Source organism: Vicugna pacos, chromosome 12 (genome assembly GCF_048564905.1).
Source record: "Vicugna pacos chromosome 12, VicPac4, whole genome shotgun sequence".
Lineage (NCBI taxonomy): Eukaryota > Metazoa > Chordata > Mammalia > Artiodactyla > Camelidae > Vicugna > Vicugna pacos.
Window position 1 is genome coordinate 9,793,782 of NC_132998.1, and position 16,146 is coordinate 9,809,927.

Consider the following 16,146-nt stretch of genomic DNA (forward strand, 5'->3'; position numbering starts at 1 on the left):
GCTCCAGCAAGAACCCACGGTTTCCGAACTCAGGAGATTCCTCCTCCAGCCCTTTCCACTGGCATCCCTTCTCTGGCTATCAGGCCCCAGCAAGACCATCACCCACCCCAGCTCCTTTCCATTTTCTGGTCCTCCAGCAATGGGGCTGCTGACACAGAAGGGCCCTGCGGCTCTTCCATCAAGGTTGTACAGCAAATGACACCCAAGCTCAAAGAGGTGACATTTCATAGGATCCCAGCAGAAGCCAGAACTAGAACCTAGCTTTTCTTGATTCTCAATACAAGGGTCTTCCCATTGTCCTGGTGGCTGCTCCTGAAAGAAAAGTATACATTACAGGCCCCAGGCGAGAGCCAGCTCACAACTCTTGGTTTAAAAACATCAATGTCAGGAAGGGTGGTATAGTTCAGTGGCAGAGTGCATGCCTAGCATGCACAAGGTCATGCGCTCCATTCCTAGTACCTCCATTAAAGTAAATAAATAAAAGCCTAATTACCTCCCCCCACAAAAAAAGAGTAAAAAATTTAAAAGTCAAAGCTAGACTCTTCCCCATGTTTCCATATACAACTGATGCACATGGGACTCTAAACCACAGAGCACAGAGATGCACCCCCTCATCCTTAGGCACGCACACCCCTCTGCCCCCTCTTCCCACTTCCTGAACTGCAAGAGGAACTTCTCTTCCTTTACAATTTGTGCTTTTCACTCTGTTTGCAGAGGCTTCTCGAGCTGCAGACAGATAAGCACTTTCCCAGTTCTAACCTTGGCCCCTCCTACCACAGCCCTGTTCAGATGGAGGAGAGGGGTCTCCCAGGGTCCCCCACTCTCTCTTCCCAGTGATCCTGTCTCCCAGGCCCTTCACTGCTCCTCGCCTCTCCTATTCCTCGGCTGCCTGCCTCCTCCTCCTCCTCCTCCAGATTCTTCTTGCTGCCACTCGCCCTCCTTTAACCTCAAAAGCTGAGTAACCTGGAGAGGTGAGCACAGACTAGAGAGAGAAGGAAAGGTGGGAGGGACAGGGAGGAAAATCCAGCTACAAGTCAGGAGAGGGCTCTGTCCTGTTCCCTTTACACTTAGCTGGGAAGTTCTACTTAGAGTATGACCCTAGTCTTCTATGTGGTCCTCACTCCTTCCACTCTCCTTGGGGGATAAGCAGAGGGGGAATGCATGCTAACTTCTGTGCTAAGTATATGTATACGCAAGTGCCACACCCTACTCCTTCCAGATAGCCCCCCTGCACGTGTGCCCCACACCATTCCCCCACCCAGGGCTCCTTCTTCATAAAACAGGAGGAGAAAAACATCCCAACCCCTCAAACACCTTATTCCAACTTTCATTCTCCAGGGGAAACCTGAAAAGACCAAACCCTCCCTCGCGATCTTTCCCCCTCCCCGTGTGCTACCTCGTCCACTCTGGCTTTTGAGATGTCCCCCTCGACCCTCAGGTGCAGCCCCCTGTCCCAAACTTCCCCAGGATTGAGGAGGCACCAGACAGAGCCTCCACCCTGCAAAGGATTGAGACAAACGCCAATCACGTCGGGGCCTCTCCCGGTGCCCATTCTACTTTGAATTCCCAAGGTCAAAACCATTCTGGTGTTATTAAAAACATAAATGTTGCATACCAGGCAGCGGGGGAAAAAATTATAAGGCAGCCAGACGAGAGGGAGATGGAGGGGCCGGTAATTGTCTTCGTCTTCCCAGAGTCAAGCTCCACGGGGCTGGAGCTGCACACAGAACATTGCTTTTTAATTTAACTCAGTAAGGTCAGCGGCAGCAAATGAGGCAGGGGAGGAATGGCACCTCAGAGGGAGGGCGCCGGGGCATAGCCCCCACCCGGAGCCTGCGGGGGCCGGAGCTCCTGGCCAAGATCTCCAAGCAGTGCCAGTGGGAGCAGAGGGAAAATGGTAGGGAGGATCCAGTGACTCTCAGCCCAACAAGGAAGGGGGCTGGACCAGGAGATGGAGGAGGAGGTACCACTGTGAGAGCTTCTGAGCAACTGGGATTTGGGTACAAGGAAAGAAAAGGGCCCTAGGTGAGACCAGAAAGACTCAGGCTGATGGAGACAAACACCCTCCCCCATCTTCTGTCCCCACATACCCACTCTACAGACAAGAATAACAAGGGTCATGGTTGGAACTCAGGGGTTCATCTTCCCCCAGCACCTGTGAATCCTGAAGTCTAAGCAGAGAGAGTTCTCCCATGAAGTGGACCACTCTGTCCCATCCCCTTCATCCCCAAGTATCCAATGAGGCAGGGCAGCGGAGGATGAAGGAGAAACTGAGGCAGAACTACCCTTCCTCAGAACCTTCCTCAAAGGTTTCTTTCTCTGGCTACCTTCCCCTCTGCAGTCCTGCCAACTGTATGGTGGTTCTCTCCATTTCCAGTGTGATAGGAAGGACTGGAGTTAGACCACAGAAGGGACTTTCCAGATTAGCATCTTAGTCATAGCCACAAAGCAGGCTGGGATAGGGAAGGCTAAGGAACCTGGGCTTTTCTGAATAGTCCCAATGAGCTGAGCATGAGGAGATGACAGAACCTGGAAAAGATGCGCAAATTACTGGGTGTGGGGGGAAGGGGTGACTTTGAAAAAGTTGTGCACCTATCAGAAGCAGTGACATCGAAATACACTTTGGAATTTATTGGGAAGTTCTTCTGCAGATCAGACCTCAACACCTCCTGCTTTCGTTTCAGGCTATTTCCCTTTTAGGGCTCTTTGTGGGAGGGAGAATTTGAATAGTAGGTATGAGACTTGAGGACAGAATTTCAATTATCTCTCTCCATCTAGAAGTGTCCTTGCCACTTGGCTTTCCTCCCAGGTTTCTAGTCCCCCGTCAATTAAGAATTCAAAGGCTCCCTAAGGAAACCTCCAATGTCAATTAGGAATTCTGAGGCCTGCTACCCTCAAAATGCACATTCCTCCCGGGCTTCCTGGCTCTCTCACCAGGAGGTCCCACTCTCAGCGGTAGGACCCCAACCCTGCAGTTCTCAGTGCCTGCCACAAGGTGGCGGCCAATGCACCGATTGGTCCAAAGCTAGAGTCGGTGTCTCACCAGAGCGAGGACCCTCTCCACCCAGATCTCCGCTCATCCCACCGCCTCCTCCCCAGGCAGGATGTCAATCCTGAGGCCCTCAGGAAAAGAAGAGCTTGCTGAAAGAATTCGGGTTTGGGGGTGAGCTGGATGAAGGAAAGGGAGAGTGGAAGAGAAGCCGGAGAGAGAAAATGAATCTGATGAGGCCCAGAGGAAGAACAGGTGGTCAGAGGCAGTGTGAAGTCCAAGCTGAGAAATCACAGTGGAGCTGCCTGCCACTTCCCACCCCAGGCCTAGCATCCCAGGGGCGCCAGGGCAGCAGTCTAGGGGGCCCTTTTAACTGGGCCAGAGGCCCCCAGGAACAGGAAGAGGACTGGGAGCTGGGGGTGAGGCCTAACCCAGAAAATACACCAGGATAAAAACCGAAAAGGGTCTGCACTGCCACCTCCCCCCTCGGGATGAGACCTAGTTGGATGCCATTATCTCTGCCTTTCCCAGAACACAGAAAATAGGGGAGGGTTCAGTCAGTTCTACCCTGCAGACCTGACCCTCCTGGTGCATGAAGAGGGATCCTGGGAGGGAGGAGAAAACACAGCCCTGCCCATGGAGACATCATTCCATCTGGGGGTGGGGGTGGGATCAGGGATGAGGCACACAGCCAGAAAGAGGAGAGAGAACACGGAGAGACTTACAGCTACCCTGGCAGTGGTTTAGAAACAGAATGTTTGGGATCCAGAAACAGGAGGATTAATCAAGGAAGACTTCCCAGAGGAGGAGAGTATGGGGTGATATGGCAAAGGGCCGAGAGGCTAGTCTGCCGGAAGAGGAGGAGAGGAAATGGTTCCGACTGGGGAGAGACGAAGAGGCTAGGAGAGGGGGAGGGAGGACTGAATGCTGGGACGGGTGCCCAGGTGCATCTAAGAGACCAGATGGAGGTCCTGCAGAGGGAGAATGGAAGCTGAAGGAACAGGTGTCGGTGGGTGAGAGGTCTTGAAGCCCAGCTGGGAAGGCTGGAAAGGAGTCACTAGAGGCTTCAGCAAGAAGAAGGGGGACAGCGCCCCAGTTAGCTGAAGTATTCCTCCTTTTCTCCCAAACCCCATAAAACCAAGAGAACAGGAGCAGAGTCTGAGGTCCTCCAAAAGGGATACAAGAAGGATTCCCAGACCAGGAGGCAGAGGCCTGTGTTTTCCAGAGGTTGCCATCATGTAGCAGGGGACAATGAGTGAGTCTTCCACCTCTGAGTCCTCTGGCTCCTGTCTGTAAAGTAATAGAGTTGGAGCCCATGGTCTCTGAACCCCCACCTTTGAAATTGTCCTGTTGATCACTGCTCTCCTCCCCACTAGGCTTCAGCCCCCAATTCTCCCAGTGTCCCTAAACTCCAGACCCTACGTACGCAGAAGAAACTTCTTCCATGCCAGGGGGCCGGGTTGGGAGCAGGTCCCAATTCCACAAACTCACCTTGGGCTTAACTGGGTGCAATTGCAGCAAGAGGATTCGAGGTTAGACTTGGGAAGAACTTCCCAGCACAAGGGGTCTGAAAGCCTCAGCTTGCAGGTCTCTAAGAGACAAGCACACTTGTTTTGGATCTGTCTGGGTAGTGCTGACTAGAGAGAGAAGTTTTCACTGTAGTTATAGTCCCACCAGAATCAGAAGTTTGCACACAAAGACTTTGGGAAACTCCACCACCCTAAGGCAGAAGGAGTTGAGTCTAGAGCTAGGACTTGCAGCCTGATTAGAAGACATTCCTAAAACCTGGTGGCGGAAGAGGAGCAGAGACTACGCGACCCCTCCCTGTCTGGGCACCCTCTGGCCCCACCTCCTTATCACCCTCTCCTCAAAGCGGGGCCTCTGAGCGCTTCCAGTTCAAGCCTAGAGTGAAGACCTCAGGGCCCAGTCTCCACCCATTCTCAGAGCTGGGACCCTGACATCCATGGTGGGGCAGAGGCACCCACCTGCTCAGGCTACCCAATCCCCCACACCCCAAGCAGAAACAGCCTTCCTCTTCTGGCCTCTCACCTCAGTCCCACCACATACCACATCCTGGAACCTGCTAGAGGTTGGGCAAATGAAAAACATCTTCAGTTGTGAGTCTTCAGGCTCCCCCAGGACATCACATGCACACACGCACCTGCACACATGCAGCTCCACGCACACCGATGCACACACTCATACAGACGCATACCCTGAAAATACACACATATCCACACCCACACATCACAAACACGCTCACACATATGCAACACAGACACAGACTCATAAATTCCTACATTTACAGACAGGCATATACACACAAACTTACACATACTCTTACACTCATCAAACACATACGGACACATACATGGGTCTCCACTCCTTTCTTCTGATTAAGGATGAAGAGCCCAGACCTCTAGATTCCAAGAGTTTAGAATGCCCAGCAGGGAGGGTGGCAAGCAGGGAAACCCACCAGAAACCTATTTCCTGTTTTCTGACCTAACTGGAACTCCCTTGCTGTCCTCCTGTTACTGCCTCCAGAGTCTCTGGGACCCTCGCCCACACCGTGGAAGTGGAACCTGCAAAGCTCTCATTCATTCATTCATTCAACAAGCATTTTTGAGTGCCTGTATGCCACTTACATGACTGACGATGAGGCAGACACAGAAAAGAGTGAGACCTGCCTAGTGGCGTGGTGGAAAGAGCAAGAGCTCAGGAGTCAAGGATCTGAGTTCAAATCCCGTCTTTGACTCTTAATAAGCTGTGTTACCTTGGACACCTTACATAACTTCTCTGAGCCTCAGTTTCATCACCTGTAAGGTGGGGTTAATAAGATTTACCCAATAATTCTATGAGGATTAAAAGGAAAAGCCTCCATCAGCAACGTGTCCACCTTGGAAAGTCATCTCCTTCCCTTCCCCAGTCCCTGTGATGAGCGTCTCCCCAAGTCCTGCAGCCCTTGAAACAGGAACCCCCGGGTCCCTCAGCTCAGACCCCCAGGTGAGTGCACTCGGGAAACTTGATCTCCGACTTGGCCGGCTCCATCCGACTCCCCGGCCCCCGCCCCTCCTGGTCCATCATGCCTCTCGCCCGTTTGCAGGTCGCGTTTTCCGTAATAACCTTTAATGCGGCTGGCCACGGCCCAAATGTTCGCGATGGAGCGCTGGGCCCCGCGCATCAGATGGACGATGAAGTGTTAATCATCCCCCAGGGAGCAGTCCCGCGGAAAGTCGTCATTAATTTCTCTGAATTACACCAATTCCGAGACATTCTTTATGGACAGACAGTGCGGGAGACAGTTATATGACAGGACTTGCTGTGCTAAGCAGATGTGGGAGAGATTGCGTCGCCCCATGAATACTAAACAATAGCTCGGAAGAAACCCCACTAGCTTCTGCTCTCAGAGCTGGGAAGCGGCCCAGCCCACTCCCACCCTAATGGGCACACCCAGCAGGTGTCTGGGGCTGGGGCACGGGTCAGGGATTGAACCCTCACCCCTGCTTCTTAAGTGGCCTCCTCAACTCCCTTCCAGAGTCAGGCCTCAGCCTCAGAGTGGGAAGTGACTCTGGGGGTCTTACCCTCACCCTTCTGGGACCATCCAAGGACCCACAAACATCCTTACTTTCTCTGCCACAGACTTTGCACTCCACGTTCTCCCCAGAGCCTGACCTGCTCTCTGAACTGCTGTCTGACATCCCCACTCTGATCGTCCCCCAGATGTCCTTTTTGACACCTCACCACCCTCACCAGCACCATCCCTGAGTTTCCATCTGACATTGCCCCATCCTGGTTCTTCCACCTCCCCACCCTGACCCATCTACCATCTCATTCTCCTCCACCTGCTCCATCACTCCCCTCCCCTCCCCCACCCCATCCCCACCCCTCTGATCCCCCTTATCCTGCCCACCTCCCACCCTGCTCCCCTCCCCTCCGGGCTCACCTCCCCAGCCTGACACTTGCTTCTCCTGCCCACCTCCCCAGACAACCCCAGCTCCTAGTGGGCTCCACTATCCCATTTCCTCCATCTCTCCAACCTGCTGCATCCTGCCAGTTTGCCCCATTTCAAGTCATTTCCCCTATATCTGCTTTCACATCTCTTCTACTCTTCAGAATCTGGAAGGGAAGGGAGAGGTTCAGAGCAAAATGAAAGGAAGGCTTGCCCCTCTTCCGTCTCTCCTCAAGTCCTCTGCCTGCCCTCCTCCCTCTCTTTCTTCTGACAAGTATAACCGAGAGCCGGATAGACTTCTCCCCACAAGCAAAGTGGTGGGCGGGAGTCGGGGGGAGGAAGAGGGTGACCAGGGAAAAACCTGCCGAGGCAATTCAGTCACACCTGAGGGAGGCCCCGCCCACTAGGGCAAGCCCCGCCCCCTCCTGAGGGGCTTTGGGTGGCCGGGCCGCGCCAGCCCACAGCTCGCCCCGCCCCAAGTCCGAAAGGACTCTTGGCAGCGCGGGGACCTTGGTCACCCCAAAGCCACTCCCCCTCGAAAAAAGGCAGAGACCAAGGGGAACTAGTCCCCCATCAGGTGGTCCCACCCACCCCCGCCTCCACTCGGGCAGGAGGGAAGAGCCCCTCCTCTGTTGCTAGCGCGGGTTTGAAGGAGAGAAAGGAACGTGCGCAGCCTCTGCGTCTTTTCTCCTCGCAGATAATTTATGTCTGAGAGCCGAGCAGATGGCGGGTAATTTAGCAATTACCGTGTGCAGGAACGGGACTCGAGCCTCCACACGGAAGCCAAAGATCCCCTGCCGCAGTCTCATCTTCTCTTCTGCCTGTTTTCTCTATTTTGTCTCCCATTCCTCACCCCCGCCACACCTTGCTGAATCCCAACGATCAAGGGGCGAGGATCTCCTTCTATGGGCCCCTTTTCCTCTCGATCCCTCCCTGTATCGGAAGGAGGATTTCTGCCTCAGAAAAAAAGTAGAGCTGTCTGCTCACTGGAAGTTCTTCCTCTCTTCTCACCTTAATCTTTCTTGCTGCTGTAAGTGATCACTGGGAGATTATGAGGCTCTCTCCCAACCTTCTCTCCTCCCCTCATTTCTTCAGGTTTTCCATGATATTTCTCCCAAATATATAGATTCCAGATCCCAGGCTTCTGGGCTTTAAGATCAACCCAGGAGCTGAGGAGTCTGGGTATTTGCCTGGGCAGCAAGGGGGAAGGCAGTGGTTAAAGCTGAGAATGGTCAGAGAGCCCTTTGGCTCTCTGTGCACACAGTGAGTGTGTAATAAGTGTGAAATTGATTGAGAAGCTGAGCTTAATGAGATGAGGGAGGGTAGAGGGGACGGGAATGAGGCTAGAAGGTCTGAAATGCCTCCTCCCCATTCCACTCCCTTCTTTTCTGGGCCACTTGGATAAAGGATGCTCTAAGACAGGTCCTGAGCCTGGAGACCCCCCTAAGCTGAGCAGGCTGTCCTCCCCTCCAACCACCTTGACCCAGCCCTGCCCAGGGCACCAGGACACCCACCACCAAGAGCCCAGGCAACTATACCCCACACTCACCCTCTCTTCAGCCAGGGCTCCCAAATCTCTGAACCCTAACCCTACAAACCAGCCTGAATGCCCCCATCCTGGCAGAAGCTTAGGTGACCTCTGGACTCCGAAGAGCTGGGCTCTCGGGCTTTGAGATACCCCCACCACCACCTCCCCCAGATCCTCCTCATTCCTCGACACCAGAGGAGCACTAATTAATTAGCGTGTGCAACCAGTCATGGGCACGATCTCGTTACTCACCACAGGGACCCGCTGTTAACACACCAGACCCCCGGGACGCGGGCACACACTAATTACACAGCCAGCAGCTCGGCTAATCACAGCTCCTGGTGACACTGTGGCTCACAGAGGAATCCCCAGCTTCCCTCTTCCCACCCCACCCCCCAACCCCCATGCTCCTGCCTCCTAGAACAGGAGGCTGGAAAGGAGGCAGTAAAGACTGGTTAGGAAAAAGTTGAAACTTGCTGAGAAACAGGAGGCCAGCCATGGAGGAGCTGAGGGGAGAGTGGGGATGAAAAGTTAGAAAGAAAAAAGAATTTTCCTACTAATCACTTTGGGCTATAAACAGCCACTCTGTCATTAGTAGCTGCAGCAAGAGAGAGTGCTGGTTAGACTACAAGAAGGACTTCCTGAGGCACTGCTAGGGTAGGATTGGGTCTGGGAAAGAGCAGCTTTTCTCCCTATAAGCAGGAGGCAGGAGAAGATGCCCACTGAGGTGGAGGAGGAAGGGAGAGGAGAACCGTTCCAGGAACTCAGGTATCTGGTTGCATCCTGTCCCCAGCTGCAGTTCAAGGGTAGAGAGAGGAGGCAGCCTTACTGCAGACACAGATAGACGGCTTCCCCCCACACACGTCCCATTGACTTTGCCATTCCGCTGTCACTCCACAGCTTCTCCAAGATTTAACATATTGACTCTTCGAGCTGCAGAAAATTGAATTTTCTTCATTACGACTGTCTCCCGACAAAAGCAGCTCATAAATTCTCCCATCTTTTTCAGGCTTTCCACCCCCTCCCCACCCAACATCTTTCCAGAGGATTCACCTATGTGAACATACAATTCACATGAGTGTAAAGGCAAGGCATGAGCAGCACTCTCCAGGGGCACACCTACCAAGAGCATCCCTCCCTGCCCATGCACAGACACAGTCCACACCCGGACAGGCCACTGCTCTCAGGAACGAGTTGCCTTCCATAACCAGGGTCGGTGTATATGGTACTCATGTGCCCCAGAGAGCAGATAGAGTTGGTCCATACCAGAGGACTAAGACGCCCTGTGCCTCAGCCATGCTTGTACTTCTCCCGTATCCTAACAGCAGTCTCCACGGATGTCATTCCCACATGGGACAGATTCATATGTCCTGACACGCAATATTCACTCCAGGTTCATCTCTGTGCTACCTGGCCATAGCTAAAGCCCCTTTCCTGCAGTTTCAGAGCCCTGCGCACCATCCCACCAGGGGATGTGCCCACAGGCAGGAAACATGCACAAGTTCTCATGATGTGCACAGACACAGAGGGAGGAAGGGAAACATCTCCTAGGACCTAGCAGGGAGTCTTCCTTCACGCTGTAGCAACTGGTACTACCTCCCCCAACACTGCCCCTGACCCAGACACACACTAAGGTGGCCCTGCATGGACTACAGCCTAGCCCCTCGGCAGTCCTCCCCAAGGTACAGATGCCCCCTTCCGCCTCCCCACCCCAGAGTGTGCTCTCTCCATCTGACTCTCCTCCACTTCGGTCCCAGGAACAGAACTGGGGGAGGGCAGGGCCGAGTCGAAGTTCTTTTGGATACCTGTGCCAGTCTGGCAGCTGAGGCTATAATGGATGGGCAAGAGGCCAGGCTGATGGCCTGCACCATGTGGCTCATGCCCAGGGCCAGATTGGGGCGGGATGTAGTGGGCTGGGTGCCCAGGCACTCCACCCTCCAAAATGCCACACAATCAGTGAGTGAAAAGAATCAGAAAGAGGGACCCAGATAGATACAGACAAGGGCACCCCCTGAGACCAGACTGAGCCAATCTCTGCAGGGATCCTGGCGTCTAAACAGCTGCTCCGTCCCCCACAGCTCTGACCCAGGCACAAAGGGAAGTTCCCCCAGATGGCAGGAGGGAGGCCAACCACTTTCTTTTCGAGTATGACCAGCCCAATCTTACACCACAGGAACTAGGGGTTTTGGGGGTGCAACCAGAAAAGAGGAGAAGAATGATTCCTCATTAGGAGAGGAACTGAGGCTTGGGGGGGTCTTTATGCATTTTTATGTGTACTAATTAATGTGCAAATGTTATGAACAGTGCAGATGAACATCTATTGTCTTTGTAATCCCAGCCTGCTCTTAATGGTATCTACACACACACACACACACACACACACACACACATTCTTTATTTTATCTATGATTGGCTCCTCTGTTTCTCCTAGCACCTGAATTTCTGAACCACCCTCCATCTTCTTTAAGAGCAAGTCTGGAATTACAGAAAGGTGGCCAGGAAGGCCTAGCTCCACAGGAATAACATTCTCTTAAGGGGAAAAGGCCACTTCTATGATCAGTCAGCAGGTGGCCTAACGCCCTACCAACACCTAAAGTTCTTTTCAGAGGCACCTTTCCCCCAAGGACAATTCAACCGAATCTAGAATGTTGACTCAACCCCAGGTTAACAGAAAGAGAAATTGGCAGATGTCTAAATTCAATCTCTGGCACCCTTGCAGGGAGGTGAGGCCATATAACTGGTTATCACCAATGGAATATAAGCTGAAGTGATGTGTTACTTCCAAGCTGAGGAAGTTGAGTGGTTGTGGCTTCTCCATGTGCCTACTTTTCCCCATCTGCTGGCAGGATGACACCTGGGCACCCCAAGGGCACATATTTAAGACGACAGACCCACAGCATGAACAGATCTGGCTTCCTGAGTTACCTGACCACAAATATCCACACTGGACTATGTGATACATAAGTCTTTATCATGTTAAGACACTGAGATCTGGGGGTCATCTGCTGCAGCTGTTACAGCTACTCTAATAAACAAATCAAGGTAATGAGGCCAAAAGGGCAAGAAACCAGGCATAAGGCACTGTAGAATGTGGACTGCAATGGATGTAGAGGACAGAGGGAAGCATCTGGGAGTCAGAAATTCTTGAATATCATACTAGCTCTGTGACTTTCGTCAAGTTATCTAGTATTTCTGAGCCTTGGTTTCTTCATTGATAAAAATTGCACAGTAATAATACAAGCCATTTCAGAGTATCGGCTGTGAGGATCAGATCAGCCCAGGAACATAAAAAGCTTTTGAAACCAGAAAGCTACGCTATCATTGGCTATTATTCCAGCAGTCGACACATAATGCTTAATTTACAAATCTGTTGAATAAATAACTATAAATGAATGAGATTAAGTAGATGGATGAGTTCTCAGAGCCGCATCTTCTCCCTACTAATAAAGGAAGACTAAGGTGATTTGAACACTTTGAGATTAGAGTGGGTCTGTGAGTCCATGGAGTGAAGGGGGAGCTGCAGGACCTGGGTATTAGTGAGAACCCTAAACCACCCTTCCACCTAGCCGGAAGAAATGGAGCCAAAGAACCAAAAGAAAAAAGAAAATGGGTCAGGGGTCCTAAAGAGAAGTCCAAAACAATCAAACCTTGCCCTAAAATAATGTTAATGCTTTTTCTACTGTTACAGACTGATTGTTCGTGTCCATTCAAAAGCCATACGTTGAAACCCTAAACAGCAATGTGATGGTGTTTGGGAGGTAATTAGGGTTAGATGAGGTCATGAGGGTGGGGACCTCATGGTGGGATTAGTGGTCTTATAAGAAGAGATCAGTCAGGTTGCCTTTCCTCACTCTCTTCCACGTGAGGACATAGTGAGAACTCGGCTGTCTACAAGCTGGGAAGAGAGCCCTCGTCAGGAACCAAAGCAGCCAGCACCTTGACCTTGGACTTTCCAGCTTCCAGAAACATCAGAAATAAATTCTTGTCATTTGTGCCACCCATTTCTATGATACTCTATTATGGCAGCCGGAGCAGACTAAGATACCTACTTCCCACAGAGTCCACAGTTTGGAAACACTAGTAACAGGCTACAATGTCTGATACACCAGCTGCTTCTGTATGTTTGTAAAGCACCCAGCAGAGCGCCTGGCACATGGCAGGCACTCAGTAAATACTAGCCATTATGATTTTCTCAGAAAGCATCTTGTTATATGGGAAAAGTATGGGTTTCAAAATAAGATTGTTCTGAGAGATCTTAGGCAAGTTCCTTTTAGAGTTGCAGTTTCTTCATCTGTAAAATTTGGTAGCATCTTGCAGGGTTATCGTGATGATTTGATGGGTGAAAGGGACTTCTCACATACTAGGCACTCAACTAGCAGTAGCTCCTCCAAGCACTCCAGCAGCCCAGGACCTGCTTTCATTACACATTTATTATCAGGCACTGGGCCAGATGATGCAATACCAGAGTTAGGACTATTACAAAAGAGAAAAGAGACTCTAAACTTCAGGAAGATAGGATTCATTGAGTGGCAGCTCCTCCGACCACCTCTAGAAAGCCTTCCAAAGATCACGTCAATTTTCCCCCAGCCCCATCAGGAGTTAGTTTGTATCCTGAAAACATCAAAAGTCCCAAGATCTCACAACCTCACTCAGAAGCATTCTTTAATCCCTACAACTGTTACTTCCACTCATCTTTATAGTACTAGTCCCCTCATTAAAAAATCCTCAGTGACTAACTTCCTACTCCTAATGGGAATCAAGTCCAAACCTTTTAACTTGACAGAAAACACCAGCTACTATAAAACAGAAAGCCCAAAATGTTAGTGGTTTAACAGAATAAAAGTTGATTTTTTTTTGGTCAAGTGAAGTCCAAAACACATGTTCCTAATTAGTAGGCAGTTCTCTGCCAAGTAGTGATTTACGAAACTAGGTGAATTCCAACCTGTGGCCCACCATCTTTAATATTTAGCATTCAAAGTCACTGTGATTAAGGTCATATGCATTAAGCCAAAAAGGAAAGAATGCGAAGGATCTCCCTTGGGAGGTTTCACGGGCCAGGCCTGGAAGTGCAACACATCACATGGAGGGAAACTGACAAGTGTGGTCCAGCTCTGTGTCCAAGAGAAAGAAGGAAAGAGATTCTGATAAATACATAGCAGACTCTGACTCATCTAGTATTCAAGATTCTCCATATCCTGGCTTAAACTCACCTTTCAAATTTGATGTTTCAAAATTGATACCTTTTACCTTTCAAACTTAATACCATTATCCGAGTATGGCTATTAGTCAGCTTTGCTGCTATAACAACCAATCCCAAAATCTCAGTGACTTAACAGCAACAAAGATTTATTTCTGACTTACACATAAGTAGGCCATGGGCAGGTCTTCTCACTCGAGGACCCAGGCAGAAGCAGCAGCCCTCATGTGGAAAATGCCCATTCTAGTGGCAGAGAAGAACAGGAAAGGGTGAATTCACATGCTCAAACATGGCATGAGTCACATCTGTTCACATCCCATTGGCCAAAACATGAAAAATGATGGTGTCCAAAGTCAATGAAATGAAACATAAACTCCTTCCACAGGAGGTACTGCAAGTCACTTGGCCATGGGCAGGGAAGGTCAAATAAATTCAAACAAGTCAGTCTAATACAACAACCATCTTCCATCTGGAGTACATGCTACACATTACTAATTAATCCTAGCACTCTCCTCAGAATCCTTCTCAACACAACATTTCAGGCAGTCATTACTAATAATCTGAGTTTAAGAAAAAAATTGAAATTGATGTGCTGTTCTTATGTGACCCTCTAGGATCCAGTAAACATTGTACATTTCCATCGCTGCATCTTTGCTTCAGCCTAACTTAAGCTTGTCTTTCCCAGATCCCGTCCTGTTAAGCTATCCAAAGCCATCCTTTAAATATCTCTATTTTATATTCATTCCTTCAACAAAATTTATTGGATACCTAGCATAGCACCTCACACACCTATTTGTTGAATTAATATGTTTCACATCACCTTGCACCTTGTACATAAATGCTCAGTGAACATTTGTCCCCTGATCAACAGCACTTTTGTTCCTTAGGACAAAGGTAGTTAGAAGCCCACACCAGGAGTTTCTGGGGTGGTAGTATAGTGTACTGACTAGTTAAGCCTAAATCCTGGTTCCACAACTTACTAGTTGAATGATCCCAGGTAAGCGACATAATTGTCTGTGCCTCAATCTTCATCATATGTAAAATGGGGATAAGAATAGGGCATACTACATAAGACTGTTGTATTAAATGGAAAAATCCTTAGCATAGTTTAAACACATTGTAGACACTCAATAAATGGACATTGTTATTTTTTTTAGCTCCAGTTGAGACTGACTTTTCTTTTAAGCTTTTATTCTGGGTAGAAGACAAAAACCATGAACAACTGAGACTTAAGATCCTGAATAGGCCTCACTCTTGAAACACCCCAGGACCTTGAGCTGGCTCTGCAACAAATAGCTTGTTCCCTAATCATAAATCCTGACTAATGACACAAACATGTCACCTTAATGTTTGTGAAGCCCAATGACTTATTGTTAAGTGCTTGGAGATCTTCAGATGAAAGACACCCCAGGGCAGGCACCAGACATCCTATTCAGTCATAAAAGCAAAATAGTACCCCAAAATTTGGAAAAGGCAGAGGCTCCCTAACTTAATGCAGCAGAGAATGAAAACACGCACCCAAGAAGTGCAAATCAATCCTTAGACTGTAACCCCTTAAGACAGAGACAGAGAGAGAGATCATTTTGAATGCCTCAGACTACTCCTAGGGTCTGGAGAGGGAGAGGGAGAAGGATGCCTAAGTCTTTACCAGTGACTCCCGGGGTAGGAGGAGTGTGAATCTTTCACCTCTCCCAAATAAAAACAGGAGCAACAACGTGTACTGTTATCCCAATGAATTTAAGCCAGTTAAAATGTTTGGGCTAACTAGCCCCCTAAGTGTCTTCTTTCTGAATTGTGACCTGTCCTGAATTAACGCCAGGTTCCCTTTTCAACTTGATTCTTCTCGCTTCATCTCCCTCCTCTCCCCACCTTCACCACCTCAGACAATAGATTCTCCTCCTGGACCAAGAGGACACTCCGGGTAGCTCAGTCCAGGAGTGTAGTATTGGCAGGCCCCTGACATTGAAACCCTCGAGTTGGAAAAAAGTCGTCAGCGGTGCACAGCACAGTTTTCACAAGGGCTGTCCCTGGGGTTGGAGCAAAGAAGAAACTGCTACCACAGTTACTAGCTTCCTATCCCCTAAACGGTAAGTAGCTGTGACGTAGGGATGAGAACGCTTGGTAGTCGTGCAACCCTGGTGTTCTACCACCTTCATAGCTTTGATACTTTAGACCGATTCTGTAACCGTTCTGGGCTTTAATTTCTTCATCTATAAAGAGTAGGTAACAAAACTGCCTATCTCACAGGTTGCTGTTAAAAGTAAACGAGAGCATGTACCTGAACTCGTTGGGCCCAGAGTATAAAACACGGGGCGTTAGAGCCGTAACTTCTCCCCGCCCCCCAACCACGCACGTTACCAACCAGCCGTCGCCACTAATTTAGCCTGCCCCCTCCTGAGGAATCATGGGCCGTGAAGTCCTTTGGTTGCCACACCCTCGCTTGCTGCCATGGAACTGAGAACTACGTCTCCCAGGATGCCGCG

At 50.1% G+C, this 16,146-nt stretch overlaps 1 long non-coding RNA gene across 1 annotated transcript in view; it reads right to left on the reverse strand.

Moving 5' to 3' along the window:
* The window catches only part of LOC107033416 (uncharacterized), a 151,127-nt gene extending 135,036 nt beyond the window's left edge, over nucleotides 1-16,091 (reverse strand). The window contains exons 1-2 of the long non-coding RNA XR_004192112.2: nucleotides 15,942-16,091; nucleotides 13,828-13,906 (exon numbers count right to left, since the gene is read on the reverse strand). This is a non-coding gene — a long non-coding RNA (uncharacterized lncRNA). The remainder of the gene's footprint in view (nucleotides 1-13,827; nucleotides 13,907-15,941) is intronic.
* Between the last annotated feature and the right edge of the window lie 55 nt (nucleotides 16,092-16,146).